Source organism: Triturus cristatus, unplaced genomic scaffold (assembly GCF_964204655.1).
Source record: "Triturus cristatus unplaced genomic scaffold, aTriCri1.1 SCAFFOLD_336, whole genome shotgun sequence".
NCBI classification, from domain to species: Eukaryota; Metazoa; Chordata; class Amphibia; order Caudata; family Salamandridae; genus Triturus; species Triturus cristatus.
Genome location: NW_028187415.1, coordinates 283,444 through 307,760, shown reverse-complemented (window position 1 = coordinate 307,760; position 24,317 = coordinate 283,444). Strand labels below are relative to the sequence as shown.

The 24,317-nt window shown below is 50.0% G+C and overlaps 1 protein-coding gene across 8 annotated transcripts in view; it reads right to left on the bottom strand.

Moving 5' to 3' along the window:
• Positions 1 to 22,517, bottom strand: part of LOC146771173 (stAR-related lipid transfer protein 3-like) — a 127,767-nt gene extending 105,250 nt beyond the window's left edge. For 3 of the 8 annotated variants that reach the window (XM_085640321.1, XM_085640328.1, XM_085640325.1), the window contains exon 1: positions 22,380 to 22,517. The gene's annotated coding sequence lies outside the window, so the exon portion shown is untranslated. Of the gene's footprint in view, positions 1 to 17,311; positions 17,332 to 17,496; positions 17,653 to 22,276 lie in introns of those variants that run through there. The other 5 variants (XM_085640326.1, XM_085640323.1, XM_085640322.1 and 2 more) reach the window with 5 other exon arrangements.
• Between the last annotated feature and the right edge of the window lie 1,800 nt (positions 22,518 to 24,317).

The window sequence follows — 24,317 nt, the reverse complement described above, 5'->3', positions numbered from 1 at the left end:
GCAGGTTCTCTGTGTAGCGGTGTGGGAATCGACAGAAATTGCAGTTAGCATGAGCTGAAGCCATCCTGGTTGTGGCATCCATTTTGTTAGCCATGTGACTCTTCCGTCTTCACTGTTGCTTGCTTTTCTATTCTGCTTGAGTCATCAATTGTAGTTAACTCCTTCAGCACTGAGCCAGAGCAATGTGTGTGGTCAGAAAGGCCTGTAGCTGCTGGAATGCACCTGCTTTAGAATGTAACTGTCAGGCTATTTCAACTGATGTAAGCAGTTCCGTTTCTCCTCCCACTCTGCTGACTAAGTAATGTTTGCCTGACCATGTTGGTCAATAGCTATTCCTGTGTGCGCCTGTACCTTCTATTTGAGTCTCCATGCTTACTTAGCTACAAAGTGGGTATAAAAGACCCATGGTTTCTTCATTCCATGTGCTACCTCCTACAGTGCCTGAGGGTGCTATATTGATGTAGACCCACTCATGAGTGACTGATAAACTTGTTATTTGATATTTCAGCTTCCGTGTTATCTCTATTTTGTTGGTCTAAGGACCCGTGGACAAGATAAGGGTGACCCCTGCACCGGTGAGCCCCTAAAAAGGCTCATTTCCACAGTTGCTGTAGTTATATGTACAGATATGGTCCAGGTACTGACTACATTTGCCGATTGTGTCTTCAGGCGCTGCTAAAGGTCCAACGATTCAGGGTGGGATTGTGAGGGCACTCCAATTCTACCTCTCAGGCCACCTGGTCTACTTACTGAGACATCACATTAGTACAGCCTACGATTTCCTGTTACACAGAATTTATTCTTTGCCTGCTGTGAAAACATTCCACATTCAGTTCTTTTAAGTAACGAAACAGCAACATAAAGCACTTTATAAAAACTCCTAAATAAGTAAATAAATAAAAACAATTGCAGCATAAGGAGGAATAGTTTTGGTGTTTTAATCTGATAGAATGACTGCCGAAAGGGGCAACAAGGACTAGGAATTGTAGTCTGGTAACATCATAGTTTGGTCCAACCATAAAAGTTACTCACAGTTTGCAAGTAAAGAGCCCCAATCCTAGACTGCGCACCAGTGTCAGGAACAATGCCTCTCTCCCCATCAAGACAGGTCCAACCTTGTACCCCTTTAGAAAAAGATACACCGGTTTGAAGAGCGCTACATCACAATGCAATAACCACGCCCAGCTACGACTCCGTTTGTTTGTGGACTGTAATGCTGCCCTTAGCCCTGTACAGCAAGCACTCCGCTGCCTTCTGGCAAGGTTCACGCCACTCAAATAAAACTCATATGTACAATATGTATAATGTTCGAATCATTAGTTTTCAACAGGAACTTGAGCACCTGAAATTCGGAAAGCGACTCAAACACACTCTTCTTAACTAGGGCCCGTTTTTAGTTCTTCTTAGCCACAACAGCATCACTTCAGCCCCTAAAATGGGTCTGCCATATAGTATCTTATGGAATTGTAGTTCATCCACCCCTTTATTCATTCCATTGGCCGGGATACACTTCTCAGGTTATGCACCATTAGCATTCCCATAGAATCAGGTAATTATTGATTTTAAAGACCACCACCTCTACAGAGAAAGGCAAACCTGGAATTGAAGATCAATACTGACATTGCTGTTTGGAATGGCCTTGAGCTGCAGAGGTCTTGGAACAGGGTGAGAACTCACTGACGGCATGCAGATTTAGAAGTCATAAAGACCGGTCCTGATCGCTCACAAAGGACTTCTATCAGAAAGACACATTAAGGGGCTGACTGGAGGTAAGGGGGGCTGTCTCCAGTGAGGACAAAGACAACTCAGGCTTTTCACCAACAGCTGGGCTGAGAGTGCTGTCACTAGCTGAGATCAAGCTATGTGACACAGGACCAAGAACATGTTTCCTTGGGTGCCGATACTCAGATGGAGCAGCAGAAAGTTCTTAAAGGTTATTTTTAAGGCATTGTTACCAAGGCCGTAGGAGACACAAAGGGTACTCATGTAGGAAGCCAAATACCGGTCGGTAACGGCCGAAATTCGGTAAATATCCCGTTACCGACCGGTATTTAGGCTTTTGCGATGTAGGGGGCTGATTTCTGGATTTGGTATTTACCGAATCGGAAATTAAGAAATCGGTAAAATACCGATTCGGTAAATACCGAATCCTGAAATCAGATGTAGGGAGCACTTTAAAGAGTGACAATTAGTAATAGAAATTCGTTATTTACCACCAAATACAGGTTGGTGATAAATAACGAATACCTTGCAAAAAGTAATATTTTGCAGATTTAAGAGTGCCATGTGGCAGACATACATGCCCTTAGGGCATGTATGTGCGCCACATGTGCACACATGCAAGATTCAGGGGTGCAACAGGGTGTCAATGTGACACCCTGCCACCCTTGAATATGCTCCCCCCATTACCGAATCGGTATTTACCGATTCGGTAATGAGGCATACCTTCCCATTGATTCCTATGGGCCTCCAGGCCCATAGGAATCAATGGGAAGGTATACCTCATTACCGAATCGGTAAATACCGATTAATAATTACCGAATTTTTCCGATTCGGTAAAATTTACCGAATGATTACCTACATCACATTTACCGATTCATAAATACCGAATCTGTAAAATTCGGTATTTATGAATCAGTAAATGTGATGCTCCCTACATATGGCCCAAAATGTCTGGGGGGAGCACAGACAGCCAAGTGCCTGATTTGGTTCCAAGAGCCAAAGCATGAGTCGAGCCATCAATAGATGTAAATCAGGTAAGAAATGGTACAAAAAACTGTGAGATACTGTAAAATGAAATGCACTTTTCAACATTTTTTCTAAATTAAGTACCTGATTGTCACTCAATTCAGTGATATTTACTGTATGTAAATATATGTAAATATATGTAAGTCAAGAATTCCCCCATGCACTAGCAACCTTGCCATGAGTTTAACAAAATGTGTCCGTTTATGTTGTCTAATTCTATAGCCTATATTGGTCCTAGATGAGAAGGAAGATGATTTTCTATTAAATATATAAGTAAGGTACTGTATAGGATAGATCTTGTATGGAATTACTTCAATGAGCTCTCAAACTGGATAGTTAACAGAAAAATGTGCAGTGAAATACAGCAGTAAGACCTGGATTACATAATTTGATTAAGTGGGGATGCCGGGATTAGGACCCATGATCCCTAGTCTCACACTAAACAATGCAGAGACTTTAGAGTTACAGCCTTCTGTCTTCCACTTAGCGCCAAAGGTCAGTGCTTTGTATTCATGCATGAAAGTGTACCCAAACTTTTTTCTCCAATGCTGATGGTTATGGTTTTAAAAGTGCACTGGAGCATCCTAACCAGACCCGATTGCCAGTACTGTCTCCCTAAAAGTGATGTATGTGAATTGGTAACTCCAATTGGCAAGGAATCTAGCCCCCTTGAAAGTCTCTGGTAAGTAGTACCAGTGGTACCCAGGGCATTTAGAATTAAAGGGTTCACCAGGGCCTGAAGCACTGGCTGTGCCACCCTGTGTGGCCCAAGTCAACAGATGACAGCAGTCCTGCCATTGCAGATTGCAGAAGCTATGCAAACTGCTCCAACTCAACTTTGCTGTCAAAATGAGTAGCATGGTAACAACACTATTTTTAATATATGTCAGTCACCCCTATGGTAGGCCTCTAGAGCCAAAAAGGCAGGGTGCATTATATTAAAGGTCTGGACATATAAGTGCAAGCTTTTTCTTTTTTTTTTTTTGCAAAAACAATTTTTATTGCATAATTCAATTACAATAGCCATCTGCAATGACCAGCATATCATTGGTCTTCTCCTAGTAATATGCTCCATTGCATAGTACAGTGCAGACCACTTCCAACTACCAACGCACTGCCCCCCAACACTCCCCAAATACAAATACTCCCTCCCCCCACCCGCATGTCAGTGTGCCATAGTCGCAGGTACCGGGATAAGTCTGTCTCGTGATTGGCCGTGGGAACGGGCGCGGGCCACTCTCCACCCCCATGATCAGGCGCCAAGCAGCAAGGAGAAGAGAAGCCCTCCCGCCCTCATGTGTGACCCGTCAGCTGCCTCTCCACCGCTACTCTGCTGCATGCTGCTCCTGTGCTTCAAAACCCTCCTCCGCTTCTGTGCCCCACCCCCGGAGGTCTACCACTAGCGCTTCCCATGCATGTGCCATGGCTAATGCCTTTTCATCATTTCCCCGCAGCGCTAGCTGCAGCCTAAGCGTACTCTCGCTACCCGCCCATTTTGTGAAGGTAGTTCTCCACCTCGCAAAGCTGGGGCCAGTTCTCGACTTCCAGTGCAGGGTAATTTCTCTTTTAGCCACCACCAGCCCTAAGTCGCAAAACTGGCTCGTGACTTTCGTGCGCGGTGTGTGGGGAAACCATAGCAGCAGGCAAACTCCCATTTCCACCCCCAATTCCCGCCCCGTTACTTGGGTCAAGCAATCAATGACCTCCCCCCAATAACCGCTGAGGACGCCACAGGACCAAAACATGTGCTTAAAGTCAGCCCCCTCCTCCCCACAGCGAGGGCACTGCGGAGCGGGACCCCCAAAATATTGAAATAATTTAGCTGGCGTCAAATAAGCCCTATGCAAGATAAAGTACTGCACCAATTGAAACCTGGCATTACGTGTGCTCTTCCAGGCCCGTCTCTCTAACCTGGGCCACGTCAAGTCCGGGATGGGCTTCCCGATGTCCATTTCCCATTTATCCTTCAGCGCACTCAAAGGGGCTAGGTGTTCCATCGCCATTCTCTGATAGAGGCATGTAATGGCCTTGACTGTGCCCGCCGCCATGACCACATACTGACAGCCGGCAGCCGTCTGCGGTTCAGAGAGTCCCGTATTCCAGTGCTTTTGTAGGGCTGCCACCAGGGCCGCGTGGAGTAGATAGTCTCCCCTCGGGATCCCAAAGGAATCCTGCAGTCCCTGGAATGGCTGGAGCGCACCATTGAGGTACAGGTCCCCCACCATCTGTATCCCTAGGTCTTCCCACTGAGCCAGCCCCGACCAGTCCCCGCCGTGGGGGAGGGCCGTGCACATACCCAATGGGATCTCCGGGGCGTAGGGGTGAACAGTGCCGACCCTCCGCAAGCTGCGGTTCCAACACAACCGGAGCGTTCGCTCCTCAAGCGTCAGTTGCGACAGCTCGAGTCGCTGCTGGAAGACAATAAAAGAAAGGACATGCCGTGGGATCACCCTGCCCTGCGGGTCCTCGGGACCTCTAAACTCCCTTGCCACCGCCTGCGTTAGCCATTGCAGCTGGGCCGCCAAATAATACCACTCGAAGTCGGGCACAGCAAGCCCTCCCTCCGCTCTGGGCCGTCGCAGTGTGGCCAGCGCCACCCGTCGTCTGCCAGTTCCCCAGATAAAGCCCGTGATCATGGCTGTGAGCCTGCGGAAGAACGACACCGGCACCCAAATAGGGAGCGTACGGAAAAAATACAACAGTCGCGGGAGCGCCACCATCTTCAGTAGCGCTACCCTCCCAGCTACCGAAAGAGGCAGGGTGCTCCAGAATCCAATACTGCCCGCTAGACCTCTAATCGCCCTCCCTACATTCCCCTCCAACAGATCTTGCTGGGTGCGGTAGATATGCACTCCCAGGTACGGCAGACAGCGAGCTTCACAGCGGATAGCCCCTAGGGCGGGGGGGGTCTCCTCCCACTGTGTAACGGGGTATACACAAGTCTTGCCCCAGTTGACCTTCAAGCCCGACAAGTGTCCGAAGTCCCTCAGTAGCGCCTTGGCACCCTGTAAGGCCCCCTCCGCGTCAGCCAGGAAAAGCAGTAGATCATCGGCATAGAGGGAAATATAATGGGTTTCCCCCCGCAGTAACAGCCCAGCGTATGCGCGTCCCAGTCGGGCATGGGCCGCCAGGGGCTCAACCGCCAGGGCGAACAGCAAAGGTGATAACGAGCAACCCTGCCTCGTTCCCCTTCTCACTGGGTAGGAGGCCGATATCGTGGTCCCCGTTCGCACCCTGGCCACCGAGTTAGCGTAAAGAAACCTCGTCCAGCGCACGAACCCATCCCCCAAGCCGAACTCCTGCAAGACCCTAAACAGGTAAGGCCACTCCACGCTATCGAAGGCTTTCTCCATGTCAACTGACAGCGTCAGAGCGGCCGGGTAATCTAGACAATCCACTTCCATAACCCGCAATAGTCTCCGGATACACGTCGACGTGTTCCGTCGGGGGATGAACCCAGCCTGATCAGGGTGTATCAAGGAGGGCATATGCGCCAACAATCGCGTGGCCAAGATTTTGCTCAGGATCTTATAGTCCACGGTGAGCATGGAGAGTGGACGATACGCTGTCCTGGCACTCGGGTCCCCTCCCTTCTTCAGGAGCGGTATAATCAGCGCCTCACGTGTTGAGGCAGGCAACTGACCCTCCTTCCAGGCCTCCCGGTAGACCGACTGTAACTGTGGGGCAAGTAGGTCCGTATAGGCCGCATAAAACTCCACAGGGAGCCCATCTGTGCCCGGGGTTTTCTTGTGCGCCATGTGTTTGATCGCCATACGAATCTCGCCTAGTGAGAGATCCCCCCCCAGCACCTCCTTGAGAGTGGGGTCCAGTTTTGGTAAGTGGGTCGTCGTCAGAAAGTCCTCCAGTTCCCCAGGAGCGTCTTGTATGGTATTAGTATAAAGGGCGGCATAATATGCCAAGAACTGACCATTAATCTCCCTCTGAGAGTGCACTGTCACTCCCTCCCCGGTGGTCAGCGAAAGTATGGGAGAGCCGCGCACATTCGGATTCGCCAACCAGGCCAAAAGCGACCCGACTTTGTCCCTCTCTGCATGCGCCCTGGCGAGGTATGCCTTATAGTCAAAACAGCGGAGCCGCTCTACCTGCACTGCCACCTGTTCTCGCGCCACAACCACCTCATCTTGGGATTGCTCCCCCAAGTGCTGTGCTCTCTCCGTGGCGTGCAGCGCAGCCTCCGCCTTCTCTATGTCTCCTAATAACGTTTTCCGGACCCCGGCCGTGGAGGAGACACATATCCATCTGATGACCGCCTTGAACGAGTCCCATTCCCACGCCCTCATGGACGCTGTCCCCGAGTTCTCTGTAAAATAATTTGTGATGCCATCCTGGACTTCCGCATGGAAGACCGAGTCCTCCAGCATCCGCGGGTTCAGGCGCCAGGTGGGTATCGTCTGACGCTGCCTACTCCAGTGCACTATAACCAGACATGGGTTGTGGTCCGATATGGTTCTCGCCAAGTATTCGCTATGGCGAGTCAGAGCCTGTATGCCCGGAGAGCATAATATGCCATCCAGACGCACATGCAGCTCATGCGGGGCAGAATAGAAAGAATAGTCCCTCTCCAGTGGGTGGTGCTCCCTCCATGTGTCCACCAACCCCCACGCAGTCTGCCAGTCCCGCCTACTTCTGGCCATCCGGTGTATTGCAGATTGAGTCAGGGGCGGGTGAGAACGATCTAAGTGGACATCAGTGATGGAATTAAAGTCACCCCCAAGTATGGTCGGCCCCTTTAAATACTCCGCTAAGGCGCCTGAAACACGCGTAAAGAAGGCCGCTTGCTCTATATTTGGGGCATAAAGGCTGCATAACGTCACGTCTCTCCCATCCAGCCGGCCCTGCACTGCCACAAACCGTCCCTCCGGGTCCACCTGCGAGGCGAGGGGCTGAAAAGGAAGACCCGCTCTAACCCAGATAAGGGTGCCCCTTGCAAATTTGGAATAGGTGGTGTAAAACAACTGACCCCGCCAGCGCCTGTGGAGTGCCCGCCCCTCCACCCGGTCCAAATGGGTCTCCTGCAGAAAAGCCACCTGCACTCCTCTGCGCACTAAATAATCGTGCACTTTGCAACGTTTCGTCATGGAGGTGAGCCCCCTCACATTCCAGGTTATACACTTCAACTCAGGGGGGGAAGCCATCACACCGTGCAATACGTACTATCCAACCACTCCCCACCCTAGGCACACTGACATCACCCCAACCCTTCTCAATTCCCCAACAACCCCCAATCCCTCCCGCCCCCAGAACAGGTTCCCAACCGTAGTTACCCATCCAAATACAATACAATTAACCAACTTCTCTGATAGCCACCAGAGCCTCACAACTAGTGCGAGTAAGAGGAGGTAGGCCTGGGCCGAACGGGTGCAGAAAGTGTTCCCAACAGAAGTCCTAGCCCAGTCTCCACAGCGCCTCCCCAGACCTATCCCGCCCCCGGTGCCCCCGCCCTAGCCCACCCCCGACCCCGCAATCAAGGAGAGTCTGGCCGTCCCCCAAAGAACCACGGCAGTCCCATCCCCAGCGCAGAGTCAACAGTGCAGCAGATTGCACCTCCAGCCCCCTGCTAGCCTCCTTACTGTCAGCGGCACTTCAGGAACAGTTCAAGTGTCCAGTATGCCGTCCGCTGTCCCAGGTGTGACATGTGGCAGCTCTGTCACCTCGTCCTCTTCCTCTGCCTCATCACTGCGTTGAGTGTCAGACCCCTTGTGGGAGCCCGGCTCCCCAGCAGGGGCGATTACAAGTGCGCCGGAGATGGCAGATACCGCCTGCAATGCCGCTTTCCGCTCCAGCTCCGTCTGTGACGCCAGGGGGGAGCCCCTTCCAGTCAGCCGAGTCCTGGCACGCCGGCTTCGGCGAGGTTTCGGCGAAGCCCTCCGTGATTCCCGTCCAGCGGAGTGTGCCCCTGTCCCGGTTCTGTGCAGCTCCAACCAGCCCCACGCGGCGGCAGGGTCGTTGAAAAAGAATGTCTTGCCGCCCAGTATGATCCGCAGACGCGCAGGAAACAGCGCATATTGAATACCTTCGTCCCTGAGTGCCTTTTTGATCGCCAGGAACGATGACCGATGTCGCTGGACCTCGAAGGGGTAGTCTGGGTAGATAGAGTCCGGCGCGTTTTCCACCCGGTAGGGACCCTGATTCCTGGCCTTCTGGAGTATAATGTCCCGGTCTTTGAAGTGCAGTAGACGCGCAACCACCGGACGCGGTGGTCTCCCCGGGTCCATGGGGCGGGCCGGGACCCTGTGCGCCCGCTCCAGCGTGTAGAACGGCGTTAGCCCCTCTGGCGCAACCACTTCTCGCAGCCAAGTCTCTAGGTAGGCAAGTATGTCGGTCCCTTCGATTTTTTCGGGCAGCCCCACCACCCGTATGTTATTGCGGCGATTACGTTCCTCCGCATCCTCAGCCCTCTTCTCCAATAGCTGCACTCTCCGTTTCAGATCATCCACGGCAGCCTCCGAGGCTTTCTGGGCTGGTGCCAGCTGTTCCAGCGTGACCTCCGTCTGCTTGACTCGGTCGGCCAGCTTCCGGTGATCCCCCCGCAGCAACCCCAGGTCCGTGGAGACTTGCGCTATGTCGTTCTGCAGCGCAATCCTCGTGTCCGAGATGGCTTGTAGGATCTGGTCCATCTGTTTTTGCTGTAGGCCCCCGACGGGTCCCCCGTCTCGTCGCCATCGCACTCGCCAGGCGTGTCCCTGGTCGCAGCAGCGGCGCCTTGCCTCGGGCGTGTCTTTCCCATCGCTCCGCTCGGGGGCGGCTCGTCCGGAGCTCCGCTACCCCAACCTCCTGTTGCTTGCGCTACGCCGGATAGGGCCTCTACTCCGCGGCGGCCTGCGGGCAGCAGCACTTCGAACCCGCTCCGTGGCACGGTTGAGCTCGCCGCCGGCCCGAGTGGCCCGTTCAGCCGCCAGGAGACCCCCACCGATCCAGCACAGGGGGCAGGGGGGGGCCAGTCCACCCTCCGCACCTCACACAGGCAGGTTCGCCAGTCCGCCCTAGCCACAGGTCCACAGCTCTCCAGGAGGGCGCCACCGCCACCACCCCGGGCCGGCCACCAGACTGGTCGTTTCTGTTCCGCACCGGGCGTCACCACGCAGCTCCCGCCGCTCTGGCCCAGCCGTTCCACCAACCAGTGCCCTGCAGTGGGGCCGCACTCTTCGTCCCTCGGTCCGGGGGCCGTCCACGACCACAGGGTCCGCCGCAAGGGCTCCGGGGCTGCTTACTAATCTGCAGTCCCGGCGCCCACACTCCGCCGTCTTGCCTCAGGTGCCACCACCGCAGCGTCGCCTACGGGCCTCCGACGTTGACCCTGCACTTCCGGTGTTCTCCGCCGGCGATCCCGCACTTCTGGTCGGCGCCTCTGATACGCCGCTCCGATGCTCCGTCTGCGGGTACAGGCCTCCCAAAATGGCCGGCGGCAACCCGCTCCGCCGCTGTTCCTCCGGCGTCAGTCCAGCCGCAGCGGCCCCCGGCCGGCCGCAACACAGTGGAGGGAGTCGGGGGGGCCAGGTCCGGCCCCCGGGATATTCGCAGCAGGTCCGGGGCGTCAATGATCAGGATAACGGCCAGGCTGGGTGCGGAGCTCTCGGCTCACACGCCCATCTCCATCAGCCTCCAAGCCACGCCCTCCATATAAGTGCAAGCTTACATGTTCCTATAGTTGCATCTTTCTATTAAGGGCTACTATAAAAGTGTTCAGGGGGGCATAGCATAAAATAGGCTGCCAACGCCATTATGGTCTCACTGAAATATATATTGTTTGGCATCAGACAACTTGTCTCAAACCCAACATTTTCTAAAGTCAGATTTTATAGGACATGCACCCAGGTGGCTACTTTAGAGGTTGCCTATGTGGTTGCCCCAGCCTTTTCTGTACCCTGGCTGCCAGCCTACAGCTGCTGCGGCCAAGACAGGAATCTAACCGCCTGCCAGAAGGTGTGAACACTCCCAAGAGTCAGAAACTAAGGCCTGTCTGGGAAGGAGGTGACACCTCTATCCCTGACAGGATGGCTAGTGAAGTGACACATAAAGGCTTACACTGCCTCAGATATTCATTCAGGCTGCTTCCCAGGAGGGAACAGCCAACCCCCTGACCAAGAGGTACATTTGCCTCCTGACAAGAAGACAAATTAGGTAGTCAGGAGCTGTACAACCCAAGAAGGCTAGCCATGCCCCAAAGGTGGGCTACCTGGTCTGTACAGCCAAGGAACATTTCTGCCATTTTTAAAAGAGGCAGAATAGTGGTTCTGTGTAGAAAAGGTAGTACACCTGCTCCAGATGTGGTCACCTCAGGGGCGGTTTAGCTGCTGGGGATAGTAGCCCATCGGCTACTTGCACCCACACCTCTAATACCCTTAACTATAGGATTTAAGGGGCACCCGTGGCACCAGAACCTCAGATCCGATTCGACTTGCAACCAAGGACAAAGAGACGAGTCTGCTACTTCAGGACCTGCAGAAAGCAAAGGCGCGATACCCTCACCTGTGGCAACCACTCTGTAACTGCACAACAGCTTAATTAGTACTGCAAGAGAGCTCGGTTACTCAAGCAACAGGAACCCCTCTGGAGCCAAAGTAAACTCAGAACACCCTTGGACTAGAAGCACTAGTCCCTTGCAGCTACAAAACGTGCCCAGAACCAATAAATCACTGGCCATCAGTCCCGTCGAAAAGTAAATCTTCCAGTGAGTTGTGGAAAACGTAGTCCTAACCTCCAGCAAGTAACAGGAGGCTATCGTTTTCCCCCAGACTACAAGATGCCAAAATAATTCCATGTGGAGCATGCCGCTCCTAAGGCCTGTTGGTGGCCAGTCCTCCTACCGCTAACTTTGTTCTATGCTATGTCTTGAGGGAACCCTGCAGCATCTTCAAACCGCCACCTCAGTGGCCCTGTTGAGCGTTTGCATCCGTTTGTCCCCCGCACCGCCTAAGCGGTAATACCAGTTCCCCCGTGGCACCTGCTTCATCACCAGGGACAGCCAGAACAACTTTGCACCTGGGCCCTCCGAACCAGGTAAAATCGAAATGAATGTAGTGGCCTGGTCCTGGGACACACATCACCTTACCCACTAGTGGTTTCCACTAGACTCGACCGGTAAGTGACTGATTGTCACTAGTGTTTATCTCCACTGACCACCATGTTAAAGTTTTGCAGTACTGAATTATTTTTCATTCTAAACTACATAACTCCAGTTATACTGACCAGATTGTGTTTGTTTAGGTCTAAATTTATATAAATATCTACTTTATGTTTATAAATTGGTGTAGGATTTATTTTTAGTCATGTCAATTATTTATCGTCCGTGTTGGTACTCTGAAATGCTTAACACCGGTTTCTTTAGTAAAGCCTAACTGCTCTGTGCCACAGTACCAGTACTGAGCTAGGGATTTATTAGTGGGAATCCAAAGAACCTATTTTGGGTTTTGAGAGAGTATTCCATAGTGAAATCTAACCAGCCTGCACAGAGGTGTAGCAGAGCAGCCAGACTGGCTGACTCCGGAGTGCGGGGCTCACGGTTCGATCCCCAGCGACAGCTCAGCATCATGTGAGCCTGGGCAATAGGTCACTTAATCTCCCCAATGGCCCCCAGAGCCTTGAAACCCACATGGGTGATATGTTCGTACTTTATTATTATTATTATTATTAAATTTTATAGAGCGCGTAGTCACCCGTGAGTATCCCAGCGCTAAGATCAGTACACCTGGGGGTAGTGGGGGCAAGGGGGGAAGGTTAGGAGTTAAGGGAAGAGGTGAGTTTTCAGTCGCTTTCTGAAACGCAGATAGTTAGGTTCTGTTCTCAGGTCGCGGGGCAAGGCGTTCCAGAGGCATGCGGTATGAACCGAGAAGCGTCTTCCACCAGTGCGTGCCTTCTTGACTCTGGGAGTGATGATGAGGTGTTCCTGATCGGATCGAAGGGATCTTGGGGCTTTATAAGGATTGATAAATTTTCCTAGGATCGGGAGACCTTTGTTTTGCAACAGTCTGTGAGCCAGGCAGCGGGCTTTGAACTTCACTCGTTCTCTAACCGGGAGCCAATGGAGGAGCTTCAGAACTGGTTTGGCCGAGGCTCTGGCAGGAGTGTTGGTGAGGATCCGGGCAGCCGCATTTTGGATCCTCTGTAGCCTGTTCAGGGTTGCCTCAGGAGCGCCCAGATAGATGGAATTACTGTAGTCGATCCTGGATAATATTAGGCCTTGGATCAGCAGTTTTTTTGCGGTAGGAGGAAGTAAGGGCAAGATCTTTCGGATTGATTTGAGAAGCCCGAAGCAAGTCCCGGCTACTTTTTTTGCCTGTGTTGCAAACGATAGATCTTTTTCGAGCCAAACGCCCAGGCTCTTAACCTCGGGTTTCGGGTCAGGAGGCGGGCCTAAACAGGGTGGCCAGATGTTCTGTGACAGGGAGAGTCCCTTCTGATCCAGGAGGAGAATGTCAGTCTTTGAACCGTTGAGTTTCAGATAGGACCGGTTCATCCATCCTTGTATCTGCGTAAGACAGTTGTAAAGGTCCGCAGGTTGTTGGCTTGGGTGAGATAGGGATACCACTAGTTGAGTGTCGTCGGCGTAGCTGACGATACTCACTCCGAACGGGATGACAACCTCCTCCAATGGGGACATGTAGATATTAAACAATGTGGGACTCAGGGAGGAGCCCTGAGGTACACCACATTGGAGGGGAATTTCGGAGGAGCGGGTGTTGTTCTCCCAGATCTGAAAGGACCGATGACCCAGAAAGGACGATAGCCAGTGTAGTGCTTTTCCTTCTACACCGACACTCCTGAGTCGGTGGATAAGGAGTTGGTGATTGACGGTGTCGAAGGCCGCACTGAGGTCGAGGAGGATCACTGCCACTGATCCTCCAGCGTCAAGAAGTGCTCTGGCCTCCTCCACCGCCGCAAGGAGGGCGATGTCGGTGCCCTGCCCTGGGCGGAATCCCGTCTGCGAGCTTTTCAGCCGATCATTAGTTTCCAGAAATTGTGAAAGTTTTCTGTTCACCAGCTTTTCGGCGACCTTACTAGTTCCTGGGAGGAGGGAAATTGGTCTGTAATTGGCCAAATCCGCAGGGTCAAGGGAAGGTTTTTTCAATAACGCCTTGACAACTGCCGCCTTCCAGCTAGAGGGGACGACTCCCTGTTGCAGCGAAGCGTTGATAAGCTGGGTAAGGGGGGGGATGATCGTGGGTGCTACTCTCTTGAGGATACGTAATGGTGCGGGGTCCATGGGGGAACCGCTTTTGATGTTATTAAGCGTGCTTTCGACCTCCTCGGCAGTCACTTGTCCCCAAGAGGTGAGACAGGGTGAAATAGGAGTGTTATTGATCTCTTTTTCCTCGCTCGAGTTAGTGGTTGGAATTGAGTCGAGGATTTTCTGGATCTTATCCTTGAAGAAGTTAGCTAGTTTATGGCATTTTTCCTCGTCTGCCTTGGGGTCTGGTGGATTTCTGGGTCCGGGGTCAGGGACTTTAAGGACTTGTTTTAGAATAGTAAAAGATTCCTTGCTTGAGCACGCGGAATTTCCTATTCTTTCTTGGAAGAATAGACTTTTGGTCTTTCGAAGGGTAATTTTATAAGTTTGTAGTGCGGTGTGGTACGCGTCCTTTTTTTCCTTAGACTTATCCTTCCTCCAGGAACGTTCCGTTTTCTTACATTCCTGTCGTAGGGACTTAAGCTCCGTAGTATACCAGGGAGCGGGGGTCACCCGTTTGGTATGTTTAAGAGTAGTAGTTTTGGGGAGAAGTTGATCCAATGAAGATGTGACCCAGAAATTAAACTGTTCATCGGCAATGACAGGATCGGCGGAGAGAGTGGGTCTGGAATTTGAAAGGGTAGTGGCCCATTCCTCTGGAACAAGCTTGTGCCAGCGACGATCGGTGACCCGAGTTTTGGAAGGTTGGGAGGGGGCTATGAATAGATGACAGGAGATAGGGATTAGGAAATGATCTGTCCATGGAAGAGGAAGGGGGGAACCAGTAGTAATGTCCGCGATATTAGTCAGGACGGGGTCCTGGAGATGTCCCTTGTCGTGGGTGGGTCCATTATTGACCAGCCGAATGTTAAATGACCTCAGGTCATGCAAGAGGTCCAGTGCTATGGAATCTGTGGGGTCTGTGAGGTGGAGATTGAGGTCGCCCACTAAGAGGAAGTTAGAGGCGGAAGAAGCTAGTTGTGCCACCGTTTCGGTGAAAGCGTTAATGAATTTCCCGGGTGTGATGAGGGTGGTTAAAGCCTCGCCCTGCACGGGAGCAGAAGCGGTGTCTGACCGGAGCTTCTGCGCCGTTTGCGCGAGCCGGGCTGCTAATACTTACACTGCGCCATGTGGCTGCCGTGTGACAAGCGCTGTCACAAGGCACGCTCCTCCGCTCTACTGGCGTAGAAGCCGGATTGACAGAGGTAGGCAGGTATGTGGAAGCTCGTCTGCAACTGAATGACACCGAGAATTAGTAGCACTATATAGAACAGGGCATCCTCTGATTTTAGCGCTTTATTTAATGTTCGGACTTTACAACTATTGTCTAGCTTCGGAAACAGGATCGTTTTAACAACTTCTTTATAATTATCCTAATGTCTATTGTAGGGCCAGGGTATAGGGATGTACGCATTCGTTTTGAGACCTACATGCTTCAGTGCATTCTGACACAATCTAGACGAGAGTGCGCGGCCTTGCGCGGAAACAAGCAATCACGCCTTGTTGTGGGCACTGAAAGCAGGGCTGGAAACGGCGATACATGTAGCAGGACTGCAGAGAGCGTGGCACCCACAACTCGACCGCACTCGAAAGAAGTGGGGAAACTGCAATAAAGGCAACACCGCACGGCTTCATTAGCACCTTCAAACCAAGGGAGCAGAGAGCAGGGGGAGAGGACAAGCACACCACTGCCATTCTCCGAGGCGAAGCAGAAATGCCTCGGAGAAACGCAGCGGCGGTTTCAGATTCGGGTGCGTGTTTTTCTTTTCTCTCCTCTTGCCATTGGCTGGAGGAGAGAAAAACACGCCTAAAAAAGGGCGTGGCTAAAAAGTGGAAAGAAGAGCACGGAACACGCCCCCGAATCTGAAAAAGACGGAGCCTATTTGGAGGGACGGCTCTCTCCTCCAATGGCTGCCCTCCGTTTAGGAAGCCAGCCAATGGAGGAGAAGCAAAAAGAGAGGCGGGCTAAATGGCCACTCTAAGAATCATTAAATCTCCGGACTTCCGGTTCTGCCTTCGGCAGACCGGACGGTCCCTCGACCTAAAAAGGTAAGAAAGATAATCCCAAATTCCCTCAAGTCATTTTAGAGTACGGCATGGACACCGGACAAAAAGCATTTATCAAATAGGCTTGGAAAAATATACATGGGAGGGGAATGGAAGGTGTAGAGTTCATATTATTTGAAGGTGAATCTGGAGCGCTTATAGTACAGAACAATGAATAGCTTTGGAGGCTATTTCCTGACTCTACTAAGGGCACCATAAGGCTTTCAAGATCAGGTGTCATTACATGGGGAGATCAGTGAGAGCCACGTCAAAGGAGGTACTGAAGGGGGTTCAGGAGAGCAGCCGGACAACAAATTGTCGGAAACATGTTTTGTCTTCCTATGTAAAAGTAGTGTTTAGTAACTTCATACATAATCCTGAATGTAGAAACAATTTAATCAACTATGGAGGTTGTTTTATTCTCGTTTCCAGCTTCCTGTTAAGCTGAATATGGTTGCTAATTATCTTTTATCTTTTACTGTACTTCTTTGATGTTTTGTATTATACACAAGTTGGACTTTAAGCTTCCCGACGTGTGTGTGGGTTTTGTTTTAACAGAAAGTTGTCAAAATTGTAACATTGGTTCAAAATGGGTGTTAAAGGAGGGACATAATGAAGAAAAGTGAGAGAGGGGTGTGTCTGTAGTAAGGATGGGTAAGGCCGCCAGATTAGTCCATGTGACCGGAACACTATATTTCCCAACTTAATATGTATCTAAGTCTCTTGCTGTGTCTCTTCTTCCACGGTGTGTCCAGTATGCTGTGACTGTGTTGGTCTGCAGTGTGTTCAGTGTGGTCTTGTTACTCTGACCACATCCACCGACATTAAACATGTCTCCACTTCAAGTGCCTTCAGATGGTTGGTGGAAGCAGGTCACACCCAGCACAACCCCACTATATGATTATATTTGAAGTGAAACAGTGAAGCTGAGGAGTAAAACCCCTGCAGGTCTATTGGACTGATTGGCCTGCGTGTGGAGCGGTGCAGCGTGTGGTTCACTCCAGAGGTGGCATTCTTACATTTTGAAAGAGAGGGCTGCCTACTACTCATATATTCTGAACTAGAATCTTCTGCCGTCATGCAGTAGTGACCATGGTATGCAGGGGCATTATTTACGGATCTCCTGGACTATTCTTTCTGCCAATAACATCACAGTGAGTTAAAACACAAGCACATTATGGTAAAAATTATTATCTTAGCAGGATTCGTTGTTATCATGCTAGGAGCTAACCCGACCACATGCCGGGCCAATTGTATCAAGGATAAATGACATTTAGGCTACCAGACTGCTACACATGCCTGCAGCTGATTTTGAAAGATTGAGCTTACCTATCAACCCACAGATCAACCGGAGGTGCCACAGACATTTCCAGAAGGGGCAGTAATGCCAGTCCGCCCGCACCATCAGCAGTAAACCTTGGCATTACAACCAGGAACACTGCAGCTGATTAGCAATGCAGAAACATGGATGCCATATAAGAAAAGTTCATTGTTCTCCAATGTTCAAGGCTTACCGCGATTGTGCAAGCAGACTTATGTGTGCATATCAGGGGCAAGGTCAGATCCTCGTAGTGGGCGTGGCAAACGCTTGTGAGTAGGGCTTTAATTTGTGTGATGGTCCCAGTGAGTGCTGGAAGCAGTCGGCACCTCAAAACAACACCATGGAAAGACTGAGTTGGGGAGAAAACAAACAGGAAATCATTCTCAGCTAGGCATTGTTGCTTTTCCCTCTGGAGCTCGTCTTGTTATGGAGCTCTGACTGTACATTTGTAGGAGCAAAATGTCAATAGCTCAAAATCTCGTAACTTATATTAAGAGCAGTCGGTCACACATAAGTTAAGATTCTTAAGTACAACAAAACTACTTACAAGAAAAACAAGCACTAAACTGACATGAAAGCGTGCCTGTGCTACTAAACAGATGTGAAACCAAAAGCCAATCAACTTAAATGGAAGCGGGCGCCGTGCTCGCGCTATACACATCAAAGCATGTAAGTGAGCATGCTGGGCTGCAAAAATCCTAAATAAAAGTTCCCCTCGGACACAATTAAAACACAAAAGCAGACAAAAACTGTGGTTAGGCGGTGCTGCTTCTGGAAAAAACTGAAGTGACTTATTGCATCCACAGCCAACCATAAGCCTGCTAAGAAGAGCAATGCCACAGTTAACAAATGGCAAGCGGCAGGAGAAATTACCCGGGAGTTTCACCCCGATACAGATTACTTGACGTCTCGGAGAGACAGCACATGCATGCTGCCTAGGCGAGACCTAATGATACAACCTATTTTGAACATGGATTGCTGCTCCACTAGAAGCCAGTAAAGTTCCTTCATCAGAGGTTTATAATGGTAGCGCCTAGGTTGTGGATAAATGATCCTGGCAGATACCTCAATGGCCTCAATTAATTTACAAAGAGGTCTTGTGGCCCCCACAGAGTTACCTCCTCTGGTTACAGTACTACATATGCTGCATGGCTTCAGAAGAACTTGATTGGTTTCATTCATGCCAACCCTCTCAAATCAGGTGGGAGACTAACAATTTTAAGTCTAGTCTCCCGCCTCCCGATTCCTGCATGCAAAAACCCGATTCCTCTGCGAGCTTCTGACGGCAGGCACTGGTCTTGAAAAACTCAGATTATACACGGACAGTAACATGCTCTTGCAGGCAAGTGCACCACATTCTTGTCACGCTCTCTCTGCCTGCCATAGCGCTTTCTCGGTGGTCTTGACAGGTAAGGAAAAAACATATATTTGCATTTCTCACATCCAATCCGGCAGCAGCACACTTGCAAGTCCCATACATGCCAATGACCCTATGCAGACTGCAATACAAGTTCTACCACCTTCCTCTTCTAAAATGTTGCAATGTATGCTGTTTGCAACAGTTTGTTCTGCAGCGGTAGTACCAACAGAGTTGTTTTTTTAGGCTTAGAGAATCATGCATTGAAAAAAAATGAAATTGCATCATTTTCTTTGCAAGGTTTCGAGGATTGCAGAACAGTTGGTGCATGTAAACATGCACAGGATTTTGTTTTTTCACTCGCTCAAATGAAGCACGGGGCGTCTTTTCAGATTTGAATTCAACGGACTGAAAAACAATACTCCAAATCAGTTCATCAATGTGTTCGTACGGTACAAAAGCAGAAACTCCATGGAATCCGTGCTCATGCAAATCGGATTCAATCACTGGAGCGGCTCGCTTTTGCATACACTTTGCAGGCACGTTTTTAGGTCTCGCTGAGCCCAGCACATGCGCTGGCTCGGAGAGACATTTTGGAGGTGAGTTTTCAAAGTGCTGCTGGCTGGCCTAGCGCTTGCGTTCACACGCGAACGGCTAGCCTTCAGCAGCACTTTGAAAACTCGTGCTTTAGTGCGTCATCGCGATCACTTTGGCTTTTAGAGCGATCGCAATGACTTTCGCTTTTACGGCCGCGCGGCATTACTTTTACTGCCGCGCGGCCAATGCTTGTTGTCTTTGGTATTCAGCCGTCCTGCGCCATTTCTTGCCTGATCCCTGACGCTCTCTCTGCCAGGAACAGGCGCATGCCTGCACAGAGATCTTAAACCAGCCCCCGGCGTGCAGAGGTACCGCGGGTATGTAGCTCTTCTGACAGGGGCCAGGCCACCATCAATGCGCAGGGCTCACACGCACGCTCAAGTACATCGAAGAAACAGTCTTTCACAGCCTGTCACACTGCTCGCTCCATAAACAACGTGGCGCCCAGTGCACAGGGCAGGAGACAGCAAAGGCTCTGCTTGGAATGATTCATGTGAGTCCCGAGCACTGGTGGGGTCACTTGGGCATCAGATAGATGGGTGTTGCTCAAAGCTGTCACCCCACACCGCAGCAAAAATTCAATGTACAGCCTCAGAAAACAAAGTGCTCAGCAATGAATAACTGCCCATGATGGGATGCCCCCTCGCAGTGACTGTACAGCCAACGAGCTTTACTTGTGACAACCTTAGAATACATCGCCTTCAGGGCAGCACTGGCAGCCTGGTATTGGGCTCAGGTTCAAAGCTTCGCAGCCTCCTCAAGCTGCGAGTAACGGGAAACAGTGAATAAAAACTAGAGATATACCGGCTCGTGCCAGCGGAGTAAGGACCAGGGGCCGCATTACAATAAGTGCCCCTGGAGCGGGCCTCCGTTTTACAAATACCCGAGCAAGATATTTTGTAATTCTCACGAAATGCTGTTCGTCCCAAGTGAGCTTAGGCAGTGCATGCACTTGCCAAGTTTGATTTTAACATGTGGGATTCTAGATTTTTTTTTTTAATTGCTTGGGCAGCTGACCTGAGAGGCGTGCGAGGCTACTGCTCCCCCAGCCCTCCCAATCCCAACTCTCTCCCCCACCACTCAATTCAGCAGCGCATCACTCCTCTGCAGAAACCCAGCACCGCACCTACACACCGACCAGCGCATGCCCAAAGCACCGAGCAAGATATTTTGTAATTCTCACGAAATGCTGTTCACCCCAGTACACTCCACTTAATTTTAGTAGGAGGAAAAACCGTGCGACAACCCCTGCAAAAAGCAGCAGAAAGTTGACGAAATGCGACACTTTTTCCTCCTCCCCCACGTGAGCATTACCACCTAGAATAGCTGAAGAGCCAACTCCCCCATTGTATCAGGGCCCTACATGCTGTCAGTGTGCATTTCAGCATCACGGGACTGCATTATTGTCCCATCTGCCTTCACCTTATCGCTCATGGGTTGTGCAGCATCCATGGTATTTTAAAAACGCGCTGTAGCGTACTTTAATATGCCTCTCTACAGTTTCTCATCTATCTTTCCAGTCTTTTTATTTCATTTGTCACTGTTTTTTACCTCTCCAATCTATCTCCCTTCACTGGCTCCTCACCCGCCCCTTCACCCTTCCGCTCTCTCACTCCCACTCTCTCCTTTCGAGGTTTCCTGTCTGCACCCAAATGCCAGAAGAGCTATGCCATATTTGTAGGAAAGGTGTGTTTTTCTTCAGCTGGGGAGAAACAAGGCCTTCTGTGTCTCTATTGATCATAATAAATGAACCACACTTGCGTAACAGGCATAAACCTTGTACTAGTTCAGCGGCCCACAGCTTGTTTCAAAGCAGGTAATGTTTATAAAGAACTAAACTCAATGTCCACAGGTCTGTTTTTAAGAAACCATGAAAATGCAGCCAACTCTTTCTGCTCTTTTACTTTGCTTAATACAACCCATGTTGACCTTCAAGCTGTGTAAGGGAGTCTGGAGAAGTACGGAATAGGTAAATGTTGTAGAATGCCAAAATGAGGCGCCACAGTGAACTACTTTTACAACGTTTTTATACTATCATTTCTTTGACGTTTTGTTGTTTTCTGCATGTTGGTAGTGTTTGTTTACACAGTAGTGAATAACTTACTTCACTCATGTGTTTAGGTACCACTAATGCGATACTTTTACCCACACTAAAATTATTTTTGCGGGTCATGTCTGTGTAAGAGCTTGTGATGATTTTTAAAGTGTCAGTTTATAAACCACTTTCATGTATATGCAACATACGATTTCCATCAGCATTACAAAACCGAACAAACACAATGCTCATAGACCATGTCACCTATGAGACGCCAGTCAGTGTTGGTTCTTAGTCAGAAGACTTGCATTATAAGATTTGATTTTTTTTTGTTAGTTACCTTGCAATTAGCAGATAGATGCCCACGCATGCAAAGTGTGCTTGGTTAAAAGTCCAACTAATTGGTTCAAGTATAGGACCTCAAGATTGGCCAGTCTCAGAGGCACATATTTCCCTCATTCTTTTTGTTGGCTTTTCAGTGCAGAATATCTGCATATGGGTGGGGAAAGCAGAACTTCCAATACCAGGCTACCAGGAAGTACAAAACAGAATTTGAGACAAATGGACTAACACGTAGGCCAAATGTTTGTATGAAGTAAAAAAAAGCATTGACATAGCCAATAGGTCTCGCATTTGGGACCTTATAAGTGTTTAGTTATCCAGCACAATATCCTTGGTGCAACAACATCAACTGTTGCATGGCTAAACACTTATAAGGTCCCAAAGGCGAGACCTATTGGCTATGCCAATGCTTGTTAATTCCTTCAGTCTAGTCTGCAAAGGTGCAGAAAAGAACCAACGAATGATAGGGAGCTGCATTCTTTGAGTCGGAGAAGGAACAATAGCCTACAAAAACCACCGCTCTCCTACGAAAACAGATTCCCAAAGAGTTACTGAGCACGTACACATAAACAATTCCAGTAGTTTCATATATTATGTCCCATAAAACTAGACTGTCCTTCAATTATTATTTTTAAGTGTTACCTTTGTTGACAATAAGAAATCCCATCGTGGGATAACAAATATTTGGCTAAAACTGAAAAGCGTCGGCATCCTGCCAGATCCAGTCTCAAACTCCACACTTTACCTGCCACCCGCAGGTCATCTTCAGAATATCCGTGTGTGATTCTGCATCGCTTCCGGGTCTGCAGGGTCAGCGAATGGGAGAGCTCATTTCTTGTGACTGACAGGGAGTTGGAAACGTAACGTTCGCTCCGGAAGAAATAATACCGGAAGTTATCGCCCCAGTGCTTGATCCCTGCGAACATTACAGTGAATCCATGAATAATGACTAGAGGACAGCCAACCAATGAGAACGAGTGTGCATCGGTCTCCTCTCCGGTCCTCTCCATGGCTGTGTTCAATGTGAGATGAAAGATATCGAGGACAGACATTGGACGTTGCCCTGGTCCAATGAGCAGAAGAGTTTGGCAGTTTACTTTCTGGCTATGAACGGTTCCTTCATTTTTTTTGCAGTTTTATATAGCGCGAACTCGACCCGAAGGCATCAGAGCGCTTTACACAGGCACCTGTTACGTCACAGAAGGACACCGTCCTTTTTGGTAGGCAGGTGGGGAAGGGGGGAACAAGTGATTTACCCAGAGTCACAGGAAGCTGAGCTCACACCAATGGTATTTTTGTCCCGTGACGCACCGGCAGCGTAAGGGGCTTGTCCAATCTTTGGTCAACATCGCAGGCGTTTCAGGAAGTACGGATGATAGGAGGCTTGCTATTGGAAGTTTTGTTGGTCCAATGAGTTCACACGGCGGGGAGTTTCCTCTCTGGTCCGCAAGTCTTGTTAGTGCAGAATGTCGTGGATTCACGAATTGCCCAGTTATGCGGTTTCCTCACCGGTCCGGACTCAATGATTTATGCTCCAAACTTTGTTCGGAGATAAAACGTTTCTGATTGGTGGCGGCTCTTTGCCAATGAGTGGGTTTGCTTCTTACACTTTCGCACTGAAAGTAACGAGTTTTGACACATTTAGACTTCCTACCGAAAGGGCTACCTGCGGGTTAGAACCCGAGTAAAAACTTAGGGGCAGATCTACAAGAAAGTGCTGCATTGTGGCACCGCAAGCCCTTTGGCTGCACCACGCTGCGGCACTTTCAGAGCATAGGAATGCAACATATTTACAAGAATATGTCGCATTCCTGTGCTCTCCCCTGCGCTGGTGCACAAACAGCTGCCAAGCGCCGGCGCAGGCACCCCACCCATGCAATATGGTGCTAGGATGCCTGCGTCGTGGGGAGATTCTTTTTGTGCAGGAAGGGACACCTTCCTGCACAAAAACAATCACTAGAGGCTTTTTCCTCTTTCAATGCGTGCTGTAGAATGCAACACGCATTGACAGAGGAATAAACGAGGAGAAATGAAAACCTTTCTCCTCGTTGCGACTTGATTCGCTACCTCTAGGGTGGCGTAGCATTCACACGCATCTCCAGATTTACGATTTCTCGTAAATCTGGAGATGTGTCTTGTTCCATGGGTGTTGCGTAGGAACACCCACAGCAACACCCATGGAATGCCCCTTCAACGCAAAGTGCTGCGTGTGAACGGGCCATATTTACAAGGAGAGGAAAAGTCACGCAGGGTGGCTTTTTCTGCCCTTGTAAATATGGAGCACCCTCCCCAGCGCTACCAGTACGTCACAAAAAGTGACGTACTGGTGGCGCAGGGGGCTTGTAAATTTGCCCCTTAGTAATCAGGCATTATTTTTTTTTGTTGCAGTTTTATATCGCGTGAACTCGACCAGAAGGTATCCGAGCGCTTTAAATGAGCACCATTCGCAGTACAGACGGACACATTCATTTATGGTAGGCATGGGGAGATTAAGTGAGTTGCCCAGAACCTCCAGCCAGACTCCAACTTAGTTCCCCAGCATCAAAGTCGGCCGCTCTGGCCATTACGCCACATCATCTCCTAAACGACTTCCACAGAAAGGGCTCAATGTCGTCACAGGTTCGTAAAAGAATGTCTACATTTATTTTTTCAAATAACCACTCGAGAAGCCAGTGAAACAAGC